The following is a 6,156-nucleotide window of genomic DNA, read 5'->3' as shown; positions in this document are numbered from 1 at the left end:
ATCATTATCCAGCGTCAGCAATGATGATGATGATCTTCTAACTTTGATTAACTCTTCTGAAACTATCCTCTTGAATGCCTAAATAATGGAGGTGCAAGGTATACTCTTAGTTTTGAAGTATTGATGTTGCCTTGGAATGAACTCTTGATGTCACAATTGCTTCTCTCCTTTGGAGTTCCTTCTCTGTGACTCCTTTCATGTTGTTGATTCTTTCAATGTATCAAACCTTGAATAGCTGGATCATGCCCTTGTATTAGTGAATGTTTCTTGTGTAGTCACCTTCGTGTGCTTGTCTATGAAGTTCCCTTGAGGATATCTTCCTTGTAACTTGATCTTGATGTTGAAATTTTCTCCTTAGGACATTTGTTTTGATCCTCCTCCAACATGATTTTCTTCATCTTTTTCTTCATCTCCTGCAAAACAAACAAATGAGCATCAAACACACATGATATATACCTTCTATATAATCTCTTAATTTGATATGATTTCTGATTCTATGTGATTTGCAGGTTTGATAGGAGGTTTTAGAGAGAATTCCCTCTCATGAAGGAGCAATTGAAGTGTTTTTCACTCCTAGAGAGGAGCACATGAAGTTCGCTCCAACCTTGATGCACATGAAGTTCGCACCAACTTGGATGTACATTCTCTTAAACTCAAAATTGTTTTTTCTTAGCATGTGAAGACGTCAAATCAGCTCAAGGGAATGATCTATAAGCAGTTTTGCATCTTATCTTGGGCAAATGAAGCAAATTTTTCTCAATTAGGAGCACATGAAGTAAAGTTTGCTCTATAATCCATGCACTTGAAGTTCGCTCCTAAACCCATGCAGCTGAAGTTCGTTCCAATTTGCATGCACTTGAAGTGTAATTCAAATCAAACCTAAAGTCATTCTCAATCATTTTCATTGCTTCGTCGACTCAAACCTTAGGTTTTTCAAACATTCATTCATGAAAACATGTCGAACTCACCTCATGGAAGACCTAAAAGGAAATTTCGCTCCTATTAAAGGGCACATGAAGTGAAATTCACTCCTCTAGAAGAGCACTTGAAGTTACTCTCAAGTTAACACTTTAATTCTCCTTTGCTCACTTACACTCACTCTCCCAACTCTAATACTTCATAGCATGCTCAACATGAGGTTTTAGGAGGAATTTCACTCTGAGTCTTGAGCACATGAAGTTGCCTACGTACCTGACCCAATAGATGTTTTCTTGCATTGCTTGATCAAATTGAGATATTACACAATGATGAGAGGTATTTTAAGTGACTTGGAGAGCTTAGTAAGGATCTCACTCCTAATGAGGAGTAGTAGAAGCAAAATTCGCTCCTACTAGGAAGCACTTGAAGATTATATATACTTAGTCAAAATTCTGCTCCTGGAGATCACCTTTCACTTGGAATGCATATAAGTCACTCGGATGATGAAAGAAGCATTTGCATTATTGATTGGACTTTTTCTTTGAGGGCTCCTACATCACACCTCTTTCTCCATCAAAATCACTTCATTTTACCCCTCAAAAAAACATTTATCCTCTTGACTCTTGGCCTCTTAACCCATTATACCCCTCCAATGCAAAGGCTAATAACTAAGGACTCTAACACTATCCTAGAAAGCAAAAAAAAAGTTGGGGTCTTGTTGTGACGTATTCACACATCGCCCCATTGCAAATGGGGACCCCTGCTTTTTGCTTTCTAGGGTTTGTTTTCTAGGTTTTTTAGGGTTTTGTCTGTTAGCCTTTGCAGGATGAGTGTTGTCGAGGGGATCGTTGGATTACAGGCTTTGCTTGAGCCAGGGTGAGTCCACAGGGCCCTAGAATTAGGGTTTCTTTGAGAGTCTTCCTTAGGGCCTGGTTTTGCTCTCGTTGCTAATTTTGTCTTGCTTTGTGAGTGGGTATCATTCTTGAAGGTCCGAGCTAGGTCGAGTTGGTGAGTGATGAAGTCTGAAATGTCATCCTGATCTTCAAATGCCCTAAAATTTGGCTAAGTCTGCAATGTCATCCTGATCCTAAAATTTGGCTAAGTTTGGAATGTCCTGATCCTGAAATTTGAATAAGTCTGGAAAACTGAAGAATCCTTCAAAAACTAGATTTTGCAATATAACTCTTGGAGGTCCAAAACCACTCTCAAACATCCTGAAAGTATATATGGAATATAACTTAAAGTATAAGAAGGAAATGTCACTTATACTTAAATGTTATATTCCATGAAATGATCCTGACAGAGAGTCCAAAATGTCAAATTTCGCTCCTGACCCTTCCAAAGGGTCCAGATCGAAATTCTCCATAGGACATTCTACTTTGACCAAAACCTAGAACTAACGCATTCCCAGGCTTGAATGAAGGAAAAAAACGCTTGTTTGAATGAAGAAATGTGAAAATGAAGTCAGGGTCTTGGCCAAGATTAGGAATTTCGCTCCTGACCCTTCCAAAGGGTCCAGAGCGAAAATCTTTATAACTCTTGTTTTCCTCCTTATTTTGGCTAGGCGTTGGCTTGATGGGAGATGAATGGGCATGTTTTTGCCTTGAGAGGGAGTTTGATTGATTTTGAAAAACAAGATTTTGGCCTAAAGGAGAATTTTGCTCCTGACCCTTCCGAAGGGTCCAGAGCGAAATTCATCATAAACTTCATTTTCTACCTTGTTTGACCTTGAAACCTTCTTCCTCAGGTGGAAAATGATCTAAGTTTGCTTCTTGAAGTGGTTTGAAGTTTGAAAAGTGAGTAATCTAGCCTAGAATGAGATTTTCGCTCCTGACCCTTCCAAAGGGTCCAGAGTGAAAATCTTCTTAAAGCTCATTTCCTCCTAAGTTTGACTAATTTTTGATTTCCAGGGTATCTTGGAAGGAAGGATGGACATTCTTGTTGCCTTTGAAGTGTTTGAAAGCGTTGAGAAAGGAAGGATTTTGGACCAAAAGGGAAATTTCGCTCCTGACCCTTCCAAAGGGTCTAGAGCGAAATTCCTAAAAGCTCTTATTTTTGCAATGAAGAAGATCAAGTTTTGATTTGTTATGACGTGGATGGAAGAGAAATAACTTGTCTTTGCCTCTTGAGGTCGTTTTGAAAGGGAGAAATGAAGAATCTAGCCCAAGTCAAGATTTTTGCTCCACCCTTCCAAAGGGTCCAGAGCGAAAATCTCTCTAAGAGGCATTTCTTTCCTTGTTTAGCCAAATCTTGATGACCAAGACATGATGAGAAGAAGAATGAGCATGATTTAGCCTTTGAGAATGTTTGGAAGTTATGAAAATGAAGGATTCTAGCCAGGAAAGGAAATTTCGCTCCAGACCCTTCCAAAGGGTCCAGAGCGAAATTCCTTATAAACCTACCTTTTGACCTTTCTTGGACATGAAACCTTGTTTCTAAGGCAATGAAAGATGAAATCCTACCTTGCAAAGAAGTTTCAAGTTGAAAAAATGATGATTTCTGGTCAAGAATGAGAATTTCGCTCCTGACCCTTCCGAAGGGTCCAGAGAGAATTTTCTCAAAACCTCTTTTTGCTATCAAGTTTTGCTAGATCAAGTGTGGGATAAGGTAAAATCAAGAGGAAGTTGCCCATAAGAGTGACTTTTAGTTGCTAGAAACCATGAAAGATGAAGGAATTAAGCCTAAAAGTGATTTTCGCTCCTGACCCTTCCAAAGGGTCCAGAGAGAAAATCCTTAAAATCATCTTTTCTTCCAAATTTTGAGCAAAGCCAAGCTTGGACAAGCATGAGAGAGGTCATTTGGATTGCTTTGGAGTGGATTTTGGTCACCAAGAATGCAAATTTTGAAGCCAAATGAGATTTTCGCTCCTGACCCTTCCAAAGGGTCCAGAGCGAAATTCCTAAAATCCCTTATTTTCCTAGCAAAGTCAAGTCAAACTTGGGTTTTTGTAGCTTGGATGGGTGAGGAGAAGTGTTTTCTTGCCTTTTAAGGTGGATTCAAGTTGAAATGACGGAGGAATAAGCCTAAAACAAGATTTTCGCTCCTAACCCTTCCAAAGGGTCCAGAGCGAAAATCCTAAAACCCATCATTTTCTGCAAAATTTGAACCAAGCCATGCCTAGACCAAGGTGAGGGATGCCCTTGAGATTGTCCTTGAATTGATTGTTGTCTCAAAAAATTATGATTTTGGGCTAGAAAGGGAAATTCGCTCTTGACCCTTCTAGAGGGTCCAGGGCAAAATTGTGCAAAACCTATCTTTTCCCTTAGTTTCATGCCAAATCTAGTGTGGATCATGATTAAAGAAGGCCTTAGGAATGACTCCAAATTGCCAATTATTATCAAGATTGAGGGAATTGAGCCAAAAAGTGATTTCCGCTCCTGACCCTTCCAAAGGGTCCAGAACGAAAATCCTAGGATCACCTACTTTCTTTGCAAGACAAGTTAAAATTTTGATTTTTATGGCCTAGATATGAGTTAGGCAATGTGTCCTTAGCCTTGGAGGTGAATTGAAGTTGAAAGGATGGAGGAACATGCTCAAAACTTGAAATTCTCTCCCGACCCTTCCAAAGGGTCTAGAGCGAAATTCTTGGAAACTCATATTTTCTTCTTGGAGATGGTCAAATGCTTGAGTTTTATGGCATGGTTAGGTGGACTTTGATGTGTTCTTGCCTTTGAATATTGGATTGAGGTAATGGAGTAGCCAAAACAAGCTCAAAATAGGAAATTCGCTCCTGACCCTTCCAAAGGGTCCAGAGCGAAAATCTTAAAATCACCTTTTCTCCTTGCAAAATCAAGTCAAACTTGGGTTGGATGAGAGAAGAGAGGTTGCTCTTGCCTTGTAGGGTGAATTGAAGTAAAGGAAGTGTAAAATAAAGCCTAAAGAAGGAATTTCGCTCTTGACCCTTCCAAAGGGTCCAGAGCAAAATTCTCATTATCACCTAATTTGCCCATGTGAGAAGCTAAAAGGATGGATCCCTAGACTTTGTTGGACTAAAACAAGCATATGCTCACCTTCCGGAGGATTTTGGAGTGAAAAAATGGGGTAATTGAGGCCTAATCAAGAAAATTGCTCCTGACCCTTCCAAAGGGTCCAGGGCGAAATCCTTTGAAACTGCCATTTTTCACCTTGTTGGGGCCAGGCGAGGAGCTAATTGTGAGGTAACGTTGAATGGAGGTCTAAATGAGCCAGGAATGCAAAATTCGCTCCTGAACCTTCCAGAGGGTCCAGGGCGAAATTCTTATAGGGCCTGTCCCTGGAAAGAGTCTTGAACTAACTTCATTTTAATATCTTTTGTTGATGATTTAAGGTGTGAAATATTATGTTGAAATAAATTTATTATTTGTCCTTAATCATCTTTTGATTTGTTTTGCAGATGAAAGAAGATCAAGCCAAGACAAGGACGACCTTCTCCAGTCCAGCATCAACAAGGACGACCTTCTCTAGCCCAGCATTATCAAGGACAGCCTTCTCCGGTCCAGCATCATCAGGGACGACCTCTTCCAGTTCAGCATTCGAAGGAAAGGTACACCATCCATCCTGCACATCGAAGACAAATGAAGTTAAAGCAAGGGTTTGTTGAAGAAGCAGACAGTTTTAGAAGAGTTAATTAAAGCTAGCTTTTCAGCAACATCAAATTGAATATCTACCAAGTTACAAGTGTCAAACAAGGTGGCATCCCAGTCATCACTCCTCCGGTTGGATTGGTCCACCTCAGCGTGTCCAAATTCAATGTACCTGACTCATGGGAGATGGCACAAACTTTGATGTACCTACCCCGATTTTCCATTGGTTGAATATTCCAGAGAAGACATGTGTCCAAATAATGCAATTATTTCATTGGCCAGAATTGAGTTTGTTGTAACAAACCCTAATTAGGGTTTTCATTGTAAAATCTCGACCATTGATCTCAAATTGATCTGAGCCATCGAATTGTATTGAGGGCACTATATAAGCCCTGGCTCCTCATTTGTAAAGGCTAATAGTTAGTCAATAATAGCTAATAGTTAATAGTTAGTAATAGAGGCCAGAATAGTAGAATAGCAATTAGAGTAGATTAAGAAGAGAAGGCAAGACATTGTTGCCTTAATTGTAAAGACTTCTTTTCATTGAAGATATGGTGGAATATGTTGTTTCTTTGCAATGTGCATGGTCTCTTGTTGAATCTTCATTTTTGATGATAGATGATTAAATTGAGTGAAGAAAATTGTTGAATGCACCTGTGTGGAATCTGTCTAGTCC

Source organism: Cryptomeria japonica, chromosome 8 (assembly GCF_030272615.1).
Source record: "Cryptomeria japonica chromosome 8, Sugi_1.0, whole genome shotgun sequence".
NCBI classification, from domain to species: domain Eukaryota; kingdom Viridiplantae; phylum Streptophyta; class Pinopsida; order Cupressales; family Cupressaceae; genus Cryptomeria; species Cryptomeria japonica.
This window is presented reverse-complemented; position numbering follows the sequence as displayed.